We start from the raw sequence: 17,379 nt of genomic DNA, 5'->3' as shown, positions 1-17,379 counted from the left end.
TTCATTAGAAAAAAAAAGTCCCTGCTTTATCATCTGATGACATGTTTATATGCGTCTGTGTAATTTGTACATATCAGTCGATGTCTATATGATACGTGTGTTGATATGAATACATCTTATTCTAAATTCAGAGATGTTGGACTGGGGTGTACAAAGTTAAAAATCACACAACACCAGGTTATAGTCCAACAGGTTTATTTGGAAGCACACTAGCTTTCGGAGCAACGCTCCTTCATAAGGTGATGAAGGAGCGTCGCTCCGAAAGCTAGTGTGCTTCCAATTAAACCTGTTGGACTATAACCTGGTGTTGTGTGATTCTTATTCTTAAAATTGTTCTCTCGCAATTTAACAAGAGGAAACATGCATCCAGCTGAAACACCTTTCTGAAAGTCATGTATGGTTCAAGAAGATTTCACATCTCAGTTCAAAACTGATAATCCCCCACAACAAAAGGCCTTCCTTCCAGGAATGTGTGAAGGGAAACACCTATGAAAATCTTCTGAAAGAATTATATCTTTTGGTTTTAAGTTTTGGCGATCAAAACTGCACATAGTGTATCCGATGTGGTCTCAGCAATGCCCCTTTCAGATGCAGTAAAACATTCCTCATTAAACGTGATAACCTTTGCCAGAAACAGCATCATTCCACTTAATTTCCAAGTCACTTGCTGCATCTGCAGACTGACTTCACATGATTCATGTCCCAGGAACATGGAAACGGCCTGTATCACAGAGTTCTGCAATCTCTCTCCATTTAAATTGATCGCCATTATTTTATCCTTCCTGCCACAGGAGACAACTCACATTATGTTCTTTCTGCTGAAGGTTTGCTCACTAACCTTCCCTGTCTGTATCACATTGCAGACTCAGTAACTCCATTTGACAACATCTTAAATGATAATTTTGGTGATGCGCTAATTAAGCTTCACGCCATTCAGTTCCCTTCCTCCAGATCTTTGATACAGATTATTTGTCATTGATGATCCTGCAGTGATGTCTACAGCACTACACTAGTTACAACTTTGCAACCTGAAAATAAACATTGATCACTGCTCTCTATTTCCTGTTAGTGACAGCTTCCCCGTTCCTGTGTAGCAACTAAGGTGGGTTGAATGGTCTCCTCCTTGGCTGTGTAATGTACTCAACGAGCTGAATTACTTCATTATCTATTCCTGTGTAATTCCTTCCAGGGGCAGATGGTTTTTTCCTGTCTCTTTGTAACGATCCTGCCTGACAGAAAGAGGTGGTCCCCTACCTTGTAACAGCATCGAGGGGTGGATTAAGGGAACAACACATGGGGTAGGGGCAGCAGTATATCTCTGTAACAGCCTCGAGGGTGGATTGAGGGCGCAGAGCATGGGGTAAGGGCAGCAGTTGGCCTTTTGGCTGCACCATTCAGAATGCTCATCACTGATCCGGCTGTGTCTGACCATCCGTCTCCTGTCTGTTCCCAATAAACATTGGCTGTCCTGTCCAGCAAAGATCAGTCAAGCTCAGCGTTGAATATCTTCAATAACTGAGTCTTCACTGCTCCCTGAGGATGAGGACACCACAATTAACACAACACTAAAGTGAAAGGGACGTCCTTATTTCATTGTGGGACTCGTTATTTTAAACCGTGTTAACCTAACATCAAATCACCACCTCTTTTCAGACTTAAGAACACAATAATTAGGAACAAACATAAAGCATTCCGAACTTCAAACCTGTCCCACATTCCCACTGACCCTTTCCAGTCAAATATGTACCAAACCCAGCCTCTGCTGCTGTCTCAGAAAGAGAATACCTGATAGCATAACACCACAAGAACATTAAAGCAAGGAGCAGAATGAGGCCAATCGGCCCATCGATGCTAAACGTCCGTTCAATAATTTCTTATATGAACCTCAAACCCGTTCTTCTGCCTTCTCCCTAGAATCCTTGATCCACTTACAAATCCGAAGCATATCGATTTGCATCTTAATGACACTAGTTTCTGTTACTCTATGTGTCTGTCTGTGTGTGTTTGTGTGTGTGCATCTGTACATGTGTGTGCCTCTGTGTGTGTGCCTCTGTGTGTGTGTGTGTGTATGTGTGCGCGTGTTTGTGTGTGTATATATGTGTGTGTGTGTGTGTCCATGTGCTTGTTATCTATGTGTTTGTGTGTCTATGTCTGTGTGTTTGTGTATCAGCCTGTGTGTTTCTTCACTGTGTTTGTGCCTATTTGTAGGTGACTTTATATGTCTCTGTGTGTTTCTACGTGTATGCCTATCTCCTTGTAAGTATTGTGTGTGTTCGTATATTGGGGTGTTTCCCAATACTTCTGAGTATCTCTGTGCCTGCGTCTCTGTGCAGTGAGGTATCTGTGTCTTTTTTTGGATGTGAAAGGACTGTCGTTGGAACTGCCAGTGGGCTTAAAGTGAGAAGTTTCTTTCACTGAACATTGTTCCTTAATTGGTCGGTGGGACATGGATATTTCAGAATCTCCACACGAGGCGTCCGAGTCCTCTCTGGCTCGTACCAGTGTCCTACCCACATGGCAAGGGGAGGGGGTGAGGGAACGGATATCGGGCATTCCACCACTTGGCTTTGCCTCTATGTCCTATTCCAGGCTCTTCCTCCTGGAATGGGAGAAAGGGAGGGTGGGAGTGGGTGTCCCAGCTGTTAGTGCTGGTGTAGTTGGGGGGAATTGTGAGGTGTCTGGAATGAGTCAGTCGACAGTTTTGAATCCATGTAGTATTGTTAGTGTGGGGGGTATTGCGTAGGTGACAGAGAAAGTGAGGAAGGAAGTTACTGAATTCAATAGTGAGAGTGGTAGTGCCTGAGCCTTATCTAGAAATAGAGCGTGAAACTTGTTCGGCGGTAGGTGCTATAGCAGAGATACAGTGAGTGTGAGCGAGCAGAGTCTACGGTAACTCTTATCCTGACAGAGTTGGGAGGATATTGATGCTTATCCTGTATTGCAGGATATTTCTTCAGATCATCTCAGCGTCGAGGTGAGGCTTCCCAAATGTCTTGTCCAAGTCTGTCACTAATAATGACACAGACCTTTCCCTCAGCTTCCACAGAATCAGTTTAGGTAGAGCTTACAGATAGCAACGAAAAGCAAATATTGGTGTTTTTATATCAAAACCAAAACGCGAGCAGAACGTCTCAGCCTCATATGCTCTTGAAATTAGATTGGCAAGTATCGTGGACACTGCAATCTTATTGGATGGTCTCAAATTGCATCTAAACTGCATTAAGTAAGTGACTGCTCATGTTGTGAAAAATAAATTCTGTAAGTGTATATGAGGTGGGTTAAAGAGTGTGTTGTGAAGCAAACTCGAGAGCAGGTTATTTCGGATTTGATGTTGTGTGATCAGAATGACGAATTAATAATCTTGTACTGAAGCAGCTTTTAAGGAATAATAAGATTAATAAGGTGCATTTTACATGGCGTCTGCATACAATATAGAATGCTTGAACTTTCTAGTTTAACATCATGGAACATTGGAGGCTAGAGGGTCAAGATAGCTCCAATGAATTGGGAAAGTACAATATAACATTCAGTGGGAAACAAGCAATGGTTGTTCGAGTCATAGAGTCCGACAGCACGGAGACAGGCCCTTCAGCCCAAACTGGTCCATTCTGACCAAAATGTCCATCCACGGTAACCCCATTTCCCTGCCATTGCCCCGTATCCTTCTAATCCTTTCCTATCCGTGTATTTGTCCAAATGCCTTTTAAAGGTTGTTAATGTATCTGTCTCAATCACTTCCCCTGGCAGCTCATTTCATATGCGTACCAGCCCCTGTTTGTAAAAAGGTTGTTCCTCACGTTCCCTTTTATTCTTTCTCCTCTGACTTTAAACTGATGCTCTCTAGTTTGTAATGCCCAACGATGGGAATAAAAAAGACTGGGTACATTCACTCTATCCATGCCTGTCATGATCTTACAGACTTCAATATGATCCCCCCTCAGTCTCACACACACAAAAGTAAAAAGCCCTAGCTTGTCCAACCTCCCCCTATAACTCAGTCCATTGAGTCCTTGGCAATATCCTTATAAATGTTTTCTGCATTCTTTCCAGTTTACTAACATCCGTCCTATAGCAAAGAGATCAAAACTCAACATAATCCTACCAATATGGCCTCAGCAGCGTCCTGTATAACTGCAACATAACTCCCTAATTTCGATACTCAGTGTAATACACTGATTAAGGTCAGTGTGCCAAAAGCTTTCTTCACTGCACTGTCTACCTCTGAATCAACTTCCAGAGAACCATGCACCTCAATTCCACGATCCCTCTGATCCACGACACTCCTTAGGACCCAACCATTCACCAGGAAACTCCAACCTTGATTTGACTTTCTAAAATGCAAGAACTTACACTGATCAATATTAAAATCCATTTCCCATTTCTCTGCCACTTCTCCAGTTGATCAAAGTACTGCTGTAATTTCTGAAATTTATGATAACCTTCCTTACTCTCCATGATGTTGCCTATTTTAGTGTCGTCTTCAAAATTAAAAATCATGCCTGTACATTCTCATCTAAATCATAGATATATGTAATATGCAGTGGTCCCAGCATCAACACCAGACAGATTCCACTAGTCACAGGCCTCCAGACTGACCAGCATTCTTCCAGTATTACCCTCTGCTTCCTACCATCAAGCCAATTTTGTACCTAATTTGCCAGCCCCCCTTCACTTCCATGTGATCTAACCTTACAGAGCAGTGCACCATGTGGAACCTCACTGAAGGCCTTACTGGAATCCATATATACTTCGTATACCACCCTTCCCTTCTCAACGTTGCGAGTCACTTCATCAAAGAACTCCAACACATTTACGAGTCATGATCTCCCATGCACAAAGCCGTGCTGAATTTGATGAAAGGCTTTTGCCGGAAACATCGATTTTCCTGCTCCTCGGATGCTGCATAACCTGCTCTGCTTTTCCAGAACTATTCTAATCTTACTCCGAATCAAACCCATTCTTTCCAAACACAGGTATATCCAATCTCTCTGAACCTTCTCAAGTAACGTAGCCACTATATTTTAGGTCTACTGGTCTTTAGTTCCCAGGTTTATCTTTGTAGCATTTCTTGACTGTGGGCTCAGTATACGCTACCCTCCAGTCCTCCAGGACCTCACTCGTTGGCCAGTGATGATAGAAAAGAACCAAGCAGGGCTCACGCAATTTCTTCACTATCCTCCTATCCTCCTGCGGTGTTCCTGATTATAACTGGTCAGGACCAGGAGTTCTTAGAATTGCTGCAATGTCTGAAAAATACGTCTATTTATTTCAGGTACAAACACGAAAGAGTGAGAAAGAGACTCAATGGTTAACATAACAAATTAGAAAATATATTAATCATAGGAATTGACTTCAGAAGAATTCCAGATATTGTTAAAAGCTGAGATATCTCACATTTGACCTTGCTTTTATTTTGTTTCCTTTGAAATATAGATCGCAGATTGATGGAGTCTTTGTGTTCCTGTATGTTAGCATGCATGTTTTCTTTTTGATTTCCATATCAGTTTCGTGGCCTTCCTTTCCTGGATCGTTAATTTCTGAGATATCTCAGCTTTTAACAATATCTGGAATTCTTCTGAAGTCAATTCCTATGATTAATATATTTTCTAATTTGTTATGTTAACCATTGAGTCTCTTTCTCACTCTTTCGTGTTTGAAGTTGTTTCTTACAGAATAGATAATGGGGAACTAGTAGAAGTGGTGTATATTGGATTTTTGGAAGTGTTTCTATGCGAACTCAGTGAGTTCGTAAATGCAATGAATGTGAAGGGTATTTGGAGGAATATATGTAAGTGGAAAGTTAAAGTTTGATTTGCCTTCATTTAAGAGAGTCAGAACACTGATGTAAAGACATGTTGAAGCAGTTTCACAGCGTGTTGATGGGACTGTATCTGGAGTATTGTGTACAGTTTTGGTGACCGAATCTCAGAAAGAATATACTGACCACAGAGGAAGTGCAATGGACATTCTCCAGATTAATCCCTCAGATGGTGAGATTGCCTGATGAGGAAACTCGGCCTGTGTTCTCTAGAGTTTCAAAGAATGAGAGGTGGGTCACAGTGAAATTTAGAAAATTCACAAAACATCTGACAAGTTGGAAATTAACAGAACGCTTCCCTCGCTGTCTATTCCACAGTCAAGGCAAATAATGGCAGGATCTGGGACAGGCCAGTTAAGGCTACAATAAGGAGGGAATTCATCACTTGGAGGGGAATGATTAACACAGGGGCATGGAAACCTACTGGCAGGCAAGATTAGGGAGAATGTCCTGATATTCTCCAAGTGTCTCCAGCGGAATTGAATAACCAGGGAACAGATAGGACTCATTAGTGACTTGCCAAGTTGGACTTTAGTGGGAAGAGATTAAAGGTGGTGGTAGAAGGCTGTTTTTGTGATTGGAGGCTAGTGTCCAATGGTGCACCACAGGGATCAGTGCTGTGTCTCTTATTATTTCTGATTCGGAGGTGTTAGTGTTGGACTAGGGTGGCCAAAGCTAAAAGTTGCATAATATAGTCCAAAAGGTTTATTCGGCGGCATTAGCTTTTGAAGCGCTTATCAAAGCGCACAACCACCTGGTGAAGAAACTGCGCTTCGAAACCTCGTGCCTCCGAATAAACCTGTTGGACTATAAGCTGATGTTTTGTGATTTTAAACCTTATCATAAATGATGCAGCTGTGAATATGGACGAGGGGTGGGGGATGTCATAAGTAAGTTTGTGATTGATACGAAGATTGGCCGGGTGGTTGACAGTGAAGAGGAAGGCCTTATGTTTCAGGAAGATACGGATGCAATGGTCAGATGGGTGGATCAATGGCAGATGGAATGTAATCCTAATAAATATGAGGTGATGCACTTTGTAAGACGGAACCAGACAGAGGAGGACTCAATGAATGACAGCACTCTAGGAAGCTCAGAGGGTGCTTCTCCACACATCTCTGAATGTGACTGGACAGGTTATTGCACAATTTGGGAAAGCATAGGGGAGCATAAACACAGCCGTTATACATCGAAGCATAGATTGTAAGAGCTATGCGGAACTTTGTTTAGGCCAAGATGGAATACTGTGTGTAGTTATGGGAGCCACATTACAGGAAGGATGCGATTGTACTGGAGGGGGTGCAGAGGCGATTCACCAGGATGTTCCCTAGTATGGAGTATATCAGTATGGAGAGAGACTGGATAAGCTCGGGTTGTTTACTTTGGAGCAGAGAAGACTGAGGGGTCCGTGAATCAGAAGGATAAGATTACAAGGGACATGTACAGGGTGGATAGACAGCAGTTGTTCGTTTTAGTCAAAGGGCCACACTTTTAAAGTGAAGGGTTTGAGGGTGAGTGAGGATTTGAGGACTGTTTTTCATCCAGAGTGTATTGGGGTCTGGAATGCATTTCTTGAGAGGGGAGTTGTCATGGTAACCTCAACACCTTTAGAAAATACATGGTTGTGCAGTTGAAATGCCATAAGATTCACAGCTACGGGTCTTGTGTCGGAAAGTGGGCCGAATGTAGACTGTGCTGTATTTTTGATGGAACAGGGATTGTGTTTCTGTTATTGTATGGATGTGGGAGATCAATCATTGAGTGGCTTAAGATAGGAATTGATGGGTTTCTGAAGAATATCTTATCAAAGTATATAAGAGTGAACTTGTAATATCTTCTGAAAATATGTCAATGGCAAAATTAAGAGAAAATGTTGCAGAATTCTTACAGTCTGATACCAGATAATTGAGGACAGTGAAATAGCAGAACGACGGAATAAATACTTCAGTTATGCGTTCACAGAAGTAAAAAAAAACAAAGAAAACTTCCTAGAAATACTAGAGAACTTTAGTCTGGTGAGAAAAAGGGAATAGCAACTAAAGTACCAAATAAACAGTTTTAGAGAAAAATATTGGACTGAAATTAATGAGCATAAACAAAGTCAACAGCGATTTATGAAATGGGAATCATATTTGAGAAAGTGGCTTTTAGGAAAATTATGGAGAAGGTATCAATGCAATACTCGTGGAATCTTAGAAAGAATTGTGGGCGGCACGGTGGCACAGTGGTTAGCACTGCTGCCTCGCAGCGCCAGAGACCCGGGTTCAATTCCCGCCTCAGGCGACTGACTGTGTGGAGTTTGCACATTCTCCCCGTGTCTGCGTGGGTTTCCTCCGGGTGCTCCGGTTTCCTCCCACAGTCCAAAGATGTGCAGGTCAGGTGAATTGGCCATGTTTAAATTGTCCGTAGTGTTAGGTAAGGGTTAAATGTAGGGGTATGGGTGGGTTGCGCTTCGGCGGGTCGGTGTGGACTTGTTGGGCCGAAGGGCCTGTTTCCACACTGTAAAGTAATCTAATCTAAAGTAATCTAATCTAATTTTGATAAAGCCCCAAGCCCCAAGCCCCATTGTACAAATTCGAATCATGTGGGACTGGGGCTAATATATAATCATGGTTTTAGAATGGGAGAGCTGGCAGGAAACAGTAAGTAAGAATAAAATCATGATTTTTGAATGGAAGGCTTAGAGAATATAACAAGGATCGAGATTTGACATCCAGCTATTCCCAATACACATCATATCTTTGGTTCTGCGGCTCAAATGCAATATTCCCAAGTCTGCTGACAGTATGAAACGATGTCAGTTTGTGAGTGGATGAGGAGGATGTAAAAAAGACTCCAAGGTGATTGAGACAAGTGGAGAGACCGGGCAAATACGTGGTAGATGGAGAGCAATGGGAGAGATGAGACGTTATGCACTTTGGTGGAAACAATAGAATAGCAGCCTATCATTTGCAAAGGGAGTGGTTGAAAACTGCTGCTCTATAAAGGAACTTAAGCTGCATTTTTGTTCTATTTCAGCGCAGCCCTCCAATCCATGTAAGGCAGTGAGTTCTGAAGCCAGAAGTCAATACTGGGAATGGCACTGGCACGCTGACCAGTGTATGTAGACATAGCAAGTGGGGAGCTGTAACATTGAAAACGATCTGTATCTCCCTTTGCACCAGTCAGTGAAAGTAATATTGCAGGAGCAGAAAGCAGGTAGGCAGATAAATGGTGTATTCACCCTCATTTCAGGGGGATTTGAATACAGGAATAAGGGTCATTTACTGCAGCTGTACAGGGCCTTAGTGGGACCCCATCTCAAACATTGTGCAGTATTGTTTGCAGTTTTGGTCTCCTTGCCTAGTAAAGGACAAACCTGACATTGAGGGAGAGCAGTGGAGGATGATCAGACTGATCTTTGGGATGACAGGCTTGTTGTGGGACCAGAGGTTTGGGGCAACTGGGCCTGTATTTCATAGGGATTAGAAAAATGAGTGGAGACATCATTGAAATATATCAACCTCTGACAGTGTGAGACAGATTGGAAGCAGTGATGATAGTTCACTTTATAGAAAACAGTCAAATCGTATTTAATAAACAAGCGTTATCAAAGAACCACGTGTATATTGAATAGAGGAGCAAACTTGATGGGCCTAAAGCATTACATCTGTTCTCGGTTTATATTTCGCAATGTTTAAAGGTATTATGGGATATGAACATTGTATGGGGAAAACTGCATTGAGGAGATGTTCGGCCATGAACTAGCATGGAAAAGCTCAATGTATTGAATGACCTCCTCCTTTCCCGATGTTTCTGTGCAATCGTTGGGGAAGCTCTGTAAATGTTGTCACATGCTCTCAGATGTTAGGAAGGAGGCCTCTGCAGGGTCGACAGGACTATGTTTCCCGTTCCATTTTTTGATAACGAGGCTGGTGCCAGGTGTTCTGTCCGGTTTTATCCTTTAAGATCTCAGAGCAGTTTGATACAATTGAGTGTCTTACTTGGCCGATTCAGAGACCATTGAAAAGGTTTATCACATGTCTGTGTGTCTGGAGTCACTTTTAGGCCAGACCAAGAAAGCACGGGAGATTCACTTCCAGAAAGTACATTGGGGAAGGAGATCGATGTTTACAATTAACTTTGGACATAAGATCACTAGTCCTGACACCAGATTTTAGGTCTCGATATTTTATTAATTATTTTTAAATTCCACCAGCTGCCAGATCATTATCTTGGTCAGGGTTAGTAATCCAATGATATTTCCACAACAACATCATCTCCACATGGGGAACTATCGGAAACCACACTGACCTGATTATTTTGGTGCTACTTGACAGCTCTGTCAAAAAGAATTCCCACCAATTTGACTGTCGTGATGGGACTTCGAGGAGTTAATTGGTCATATTGTAATTATTCTCTTCTTCGGGGACTGGACATAGCTGAGTAATTTTCCACATTGGCAGGGAGATGTCAGAGTTGGAGATGGAATTAAACAGCTTCCCCAGGGACACGGCTTATTGTGCAGCACAAGTCTTCAGTCCTATTGCAGGAATGGGGTCAGGGCCCATTGCCTTTGTCGTATCTACTGTGTCCAGCTGTTTCTTCATGTCACGTAAGCAAATCGAATTGCTTGAAGACTGGCACCTGTGAATCTGTGGGCATCATGATGAGTGTGAGTTAGATCATCCACGCAACACCTCTGGCTGAGGATAGTGCAGACACCACATCCTTGACTTTTTTTTCACTGATTTACAGAGTTGTTCCGATAATTAAGATGAGGATATTTGTGGAGTCCTTTCCTCCAGTAAATTGTTTAATAGTCCACCGACATTTATGCTTGGACTTAGCAGGACGATAAAGCTTAGATCCGATCTGTTAGTCTGGGGATCATTTCCCCCTCTCCATCAGAAGTTAATTCTGCTGTTTGGAATGAAACCAGTCAAGTGTGGTCGCTTTAACGGGTTGTCAACAGGTTTAGGTGCACATGATTCCGATCTTGGCATCAGCCCTGTATTCAGTGACCTAACCTGGTTTCTGATTCGGTAACATTTCCATTTCCATTTTCATACTCTCATTCTGCTGAGGACATCTCCCTGGTGTCACGCCTCTAATTTGTTACTTTAACTCAATCCATTTAAGGTAATATTCTAAATCGTTTCTCTTCCACAATGTCAACTTCTGTATTTGAAGTGAACATGTTTCACTCTGTTTTTCTCCCTGACCATGATTAAAAGCTCTGTAGTGTCAGTGATGTCAGTCTTATGCAGTTTCAGAGTCAAGGAACTTGTGCACCATGCATTATTGTTCAGTTCCCAGTGTACGGCGCTCCATGTTGGACAAGATGTTTGAGCATCTTTGACATCCTTCTTTGGAAATTATCCAAAAACAGAAATTGCTGAAGAAATTACTGAAAATGTTGCAGTATGTTCTGGAGTGAATGCAGAGTTAAACTTTCAGATCCAGTGACCCTCTGCAAAGTTTCCAGTTTCTACAGAAATATTTATATTTTTATTTCCAGTATCCAGAGTTATTTGTTTTAGTGAAAATTTGTTCTGTGCCTATTCATTTCTGGAGAAACTCAGCAGGTCTGTCAGCATCTGCTGAGAGAGAGAAAACGCGTTAGCATTTCAAGCCCAGTGTGACACTTCTTCAGAACAGAAAAGGATTGGAAACTGGGATTTTTAATCCCTTGTCAGAGGTGGGGGATGGGTGACAGGGAAAAGAGGGTGTGGCAAAGATAAACGGGCTTTTAGCACTGGTGAACGAGTGGATGATATAAAATGTGTATAAATTAAGGTGTGAATGGGGGAAAGGGGTTCTCTCTATTGTGTGCAAGATAAAGAAGACACAGCCACACAAGGTCATAAGGAGGCCAGGAGGGAAAATGTTGACTATGTGGCATTATATAGATCTGGCCATAGATACGTTTTCACTGTCGAGATCATCGCCCCCTTTAGACAAAGAAATCCAGGTGTTTGACTTCTTATTGGCACTAGTAAACGTTTCATGCTGCCTTAGTATTGTAATATGGAGAAACACAAATCACCATACGAAGTTTGGGCTGAATATTGTTTACCTGTCATGTTTAATATTGTTTCAAATTTGCAGTGCTTATCTTTAAATGCTTGTTCTTGTAATTAATATCAGATGGAGTGTAGGAGGTTGGCTGGTGACATTGTAAAAGTTTCTAAAATCATGAGAGATATGGATAGGGTGAATAGCCAAGATCTTTCCAACGGCATGGGGGAGTTCAGCCGTAGAAGGCATAGGTTTAAGGTGAAAGAGGGAAGATTTAAAAGGAACGAAGGGGCAACGAGAGGGTGGTTGCGTATGGAGTGAACTGTCAGAGGAAGAGTGGTAGATGCCAGTACAGCTACAACATTTAAAACTCATTTGGACAAACATATGAATGGGAAACAGTTAGAAGCATATGGGCCAAATGAAAGCAGGTGGGAGCTTAATTTGGAAAACTTGGCCAGCAGGGTCAGAGTAGTTTTATGAAAGGGAAATTATACTTTGCCGTGTAAAATTATGCAAAGTATTTCTGGAGATGCCTGAGAATGTTACAAGCGGATTTGATAAAGGGGATCTGGTAGACACCAGGCTTTCCAGAGATTTTCCACACGGTATTACAAAATAAAAGTTCTTACACATGACAGAAGGTCGTAGGATGATAGATAATGTATTATCATAGGATGATGACTGGTTAGCACATAGAAATCGGAGAGTCAGGATTAATGAATCTTCATGATAAAGGTGTATCTGCTGGAGTACCACAGCTATGAGTCCGATGGCATCAGTTATTTACAATCTATAATGATAACCTGAAGGAGGGAGCTGAGTGCAACATACATCCAAGTTTGTGGATGACACTGAGAACCAAAAGACAGGCTAATATTTAATGGGACATGACTTACATCTGGAGCAGAAGTTACAGAGAGGGAAAGCCTGGAAACAGGGATTGGGGGTGAGGGTCAATTCCTGGCCCAGCCTGGATTTTCCAAGTACATTTCCAAAACTACACCTAACCATCGGAGTGGCCTCGATCTGTTCCTGTATAGCAAGTCCGAAGGGCTGATTGGAACATCAGAACATACGACAGAGGGACACGAGGGGCCATTCGGCCCTTTGACATTACTCCACCAGTAAAGTATGTCATGACTCATCTCATTGTGGTCCCAGCTGCACTTTTCTCTCCATACAGCATTATCCCTGATTCAGCTGCCTATCAGCCGAAGCCAGCCTCGATATAATACAAAGATTCAGCCATCCCAAACTTCTGGGAAAGAGGAATCCCACTGAATGACTTCCCACTTTGTGATTTTTTTCTCATTCCAGTTGTGACCGAGGATGAAGGGTGTCACCATTTCCATTTATAGTCCCATTCCTCCACTGCTCACCACAAATTTTAAATATAACCAGGTTGGTGATATGGCCGATGATAAAGGGTTAGGTTCAGTGATAAGAACAAGTCAGGCAGATTTCTTTATTCAGCCACAAGTTACTAACAGAACTAACGGAGGAGTATGTTGGATCTGTGGGTGGCACTGCTTCCTCACATCACCAAGGAGCTGGGTTCAATTCCAACCCCGGGCGACCCTCTATGTGGAGTTTGAACATTCTCCCCATGCCTGTGTGGGTTTCCTCCCAGTGCTCCAGTTTCCTGCCACAGTCCAAAGATGTGCAGTCTAAAGTGGATTGCCCGTAGTGCCCAGGGATGCGCAGGTTAGGTGGGTTAGTTATGGGAAATGCAGGTTTACATGGATAAGGTAGGGGGCACGTCCAGGTGGGATGCTGTTTGTTGGGTCAGTGTGGACTTAATGGACGGAATGTCCTGCCTCCATACTGTAGAGATTCTATGACAATGACAACAAATTTGGACTATACACCCAGCGGGTACATACCTAATCCACTTTCCTCAATGTCTTGTATGTTACATTCTCATTCCAAGAGTAAACTGTTAAAACCTTCATAATATAAGCCCTTCACCCCAGGAATACGTGAAATGAAACATCTCTGAACTGCTTTCAATGTGATTATATCCCTTCTCAGATAAGGAGACACAAAAAAACTAATCTCACACTCAGATCATAAGGTTTATAATTGTTTTCTCAAAGTGCTGAGAGTCTTTGAAACTCTCTTCCCCATGGAGCATTGAAGGCAGAGATATTGAATATTGTTGAGACACTGACAGAAGGTTCATGAATAACAACAGAGTCAAGGATTATCGTGGAATGGGCAGCAATTTGCAGCGTAGGGAAAATGTGGACAGTGGTATCAAAGTACACAGGTCCAGAACATCCAGGAATATAATGCAAAATGAAATGATAATATCGATAAAATGTTAAGGGGAATACAAGATGGCACCGATCCAGAAGGTCTGCTTTGCTGGGCTCTGCATCACAGCAAGGGCAAAGTGGTTCTCTAACCCACCTCAGCTCAGTCATTTACTTAAAATTCAACACTAAAAGAGCAACAGAATCTTTACTAATCCCGTTTTGTCAAATGGAAATGACAAAACATGGGAAAGGATCGAGTAAGTCCCAACACGCGGGGGACCCGTCAGAAGCATCGAGCATGTCTGAGGCTGTAGCTGCAACCCACTCTGCTCATTCAATAGACCCAGTTCCTCACCAGGCCCCTGGTCACTGAGTTCACCAAGTTACGTGAAATGATTGAAGCCATGATTGAAGAAGGATTCAGTAGTGGCTCGAGACGCTCTCAACCATGCTCCAAAAACATGAGCAGCAGGTAAGGTGAATTGGCCATGCTAAATTGCCCGTAGTGTTAGGGATAAATGTACGGGAATGGGTCTGGGGTGGGTTGCGCTTTGGCGGGTCGGTGTGGACTTGTTGGGCCGAAGGACCTGTTTCCACACTGTAAGTAATCTAAAAAAAAGCTTGACAGCCTTGGAAACAGAACAGACGAGGTCAAAGACCGAACTGCAGCGACAGAGACCGCGATCAATTCCTCCCAGGAGAGGATCCTTGCCTTTGAAAACCATGTCCATATCTTAACTGAACATGACGACGACCTCGAGAACAGAGGAGGATAAAGAATGTTCACATCGTCGGTTTGCTGGACCAGATGGAAGGTGGTCAACCAATTAGTTTATTGAGAACTGTTTGCTGTGATTCCTTCACTAGAAAACAGAAAAGGGACGGGTGAAGACTGAGACAGTTCGTTGGGTTATGGTGCGCAGGTCAGACTCAGACCAGCGCCTTCGCTCTGTCCTTGTGCGGTTACATAGTTATCGGGATAAACAAAGACTGATGGAATTTCCGGAACACAGGGGACAGATCCAATTGCTTTTATTCACGAGGGCTCCAGGATTATGTTCTTTCAGGACTATTCAACGATGTTGATTCAGGAAAGAAAATCTTTTGATTGCAACAAGAGAAGAGTAAGGGAACTCTGGATTCATTATTCCTTACAGTACCCAGCGGTGCTCCGTATTGCTTTCAATGGATCAATACACTCTTCTGACTCTCCAGAGAAAGTGAAAACTTTGTGGACATTTTAAAGCAAGATGGATGTTTAGATAATCATGTTTCTCTCAAAGAAATTTTCTTGGAATTTTCTGTGTTAAATTGTAGTCGGGGATGGGTAGAGTATTCACTTTTAACTTCATTACTATGACTACTCTTTTTTTCTTTCTTTGCTTGTGTCTGGGGTACGGCTCAAGCTGGAGCAGGTTACAAAGGTACTTGTGATGATTAAATACCGACCAAAGGGCAGTTGAAGCCTGATTTTTGTTGTTAATTGCCTTGGATGTCATATTGGTAGCAGGCAGAAGACAAAGTTTTGTGATATGGAACCATCCCCATTGGGCGGGCGTGGGGTAAATTCCCTATCGAATGTCATTGGCACTTTGGATTTTGTTTCGTTTTTTGTTTTTTTTTATGAGTTTAGTTTTGGAAAGTTTTGAGAGCTTGTTAGTTGTAGTAGTCTTAGTTTGTTTTGTTTTAAGCTCTATGAGTCTTTTCTCATTCATGATCAGTGATGTGTAATTCGAGTTCTTCCTCTCTAGAGCTCAGATGTTGCTACAGTGTGTGATGGATAATGATGTGCTTAAATGGTGTACCTGGAACAAAAAGCGGAGCCATTGTCCTCTCAAGAGCAAAAATGTACTTTCTAGTCTTAGAAAGGAGAGGGTGGGTGTAGTCCTATTGCAGGAGATGCACTTTGATGACAAGGAACATTTGACATTACAACAGGGCGGGTTTGATCGCAATTATTTCTCGTTTTTTAATAGTAGGAGTAGGGGAGAAGTCTTACTGAATAAGAAGAATCTTCCAGTTAAATTACTAGATTATATTCGACATTCACAGGAGGATCATAATCCGAAATCCTTGAACTATGGGAAAGAAGACAGTATTTTGAATGTTTATTGCCTCCTGGCACAACTTCTTAAAACCATGGTAGATGTATTTTCCAAATTAAGTTATCTTGCCTCGTGGCACATTATTCTAGACGACCTCAACTGTCTTACGTACCCCACAATGGACAGAATGTCAAAGGTTCCCCAATAACCTCGTTATAATGTAAGCAATTCGTGTATTTGTGTGCAAAACTAGAGCTGGTGGATGTCTGGAGGCAGATCTACCTCACAAGTAGGGATTTTATTTTCTTCTTTAACCCGCAGAAATGGCACATGAGGGTTGATATCTTCCCCATCCCTGCAACAATCTTAGATTCGGTGGCATCCTGCACAATTGGAAATAATACCATTCTGAACATGAAGCAGTATACTTATTGATAACGATTAAGGGCAATATAACAGATTCGAGACACTGGCGAATGTATCCCTTTATTCTTAAGGTTAGTTAGTTCATTGAATATTTCTGCAATGAATTCAGATCTTTCTTAGCCATTAATTCAGATTCAACCAGTAACTCATCCACTCTATGGGAAATTGCTAAGGCTTATGCCAAGGGAATAATTATTCATGAGGATGCAGCAGAAGGGGGAGCAGGAACGCTGGTTTGAGGCACAGCTGAGGGCAACCGAGAGTGCATACTGTGATAGACCCTCAGTGGCTATGCTGCAGAGGATCACAATGCTTCGGTCTACAGTGAATTCCACGCTCAAACAGACAGCCAAGAAGGAACTTACGTTTGCAAAACAAAGGCTGGTTGAACATGGTGATAAGCCAGGAAAGTATTTAGCCTATCTTGCCAGGAAAACGAGCGCCCCTCTCAAGCCATTATCTCAATTAAGGAAGGTACTGGGATCCTTACCTTCGATTCAAAAAAGATTAATGCAGCCTGTATGAGATTTTTCTCTGAATTATTTTAGACTGAACATTGTGAGGATAGATGGATTAAGATGGAGTCATTTTTCAAGAACCTGGGTCTTCCAGGAGTAACCCCTGAATAAGTGTTGTGTCTCAATGCACCATTGTCAGCGCAGGAGGGTGTGAAGCAGTTTCAGAATGTAAAGGAGCATGTTCCTGATGGATTTCCTAGTGAATTTTATAAATAATTTATAAACTTATTGTCAGGGCTGATGTTTAACGCGTTCCATCGTTCATACAATCACAAACCCCTCCCTCCATCCTTAAGAGAGGTTCATATCTC

This window comes from Chiloscyllium plagiosum, unplaced genomic scaffold, assembly GCF_037043375.1.
Source record: "Chiloscyllium plagiosum isolate Xiang-an unplaced genomic scaffold, Cpla_swu_hap1 HiC_scaffold_36, whole genome shotgun sequence".
Classification (NCBI taxonomy): Eukaryota; Metazoa; Chordata; class Chondrichthyes; order Orectolobiformes; family Hemiscylliidae; genus Chiloscyllium; species Chiloscyllium plagiosum.
This window is presented reverse-complemented; position numbering follows the sequence as displayed.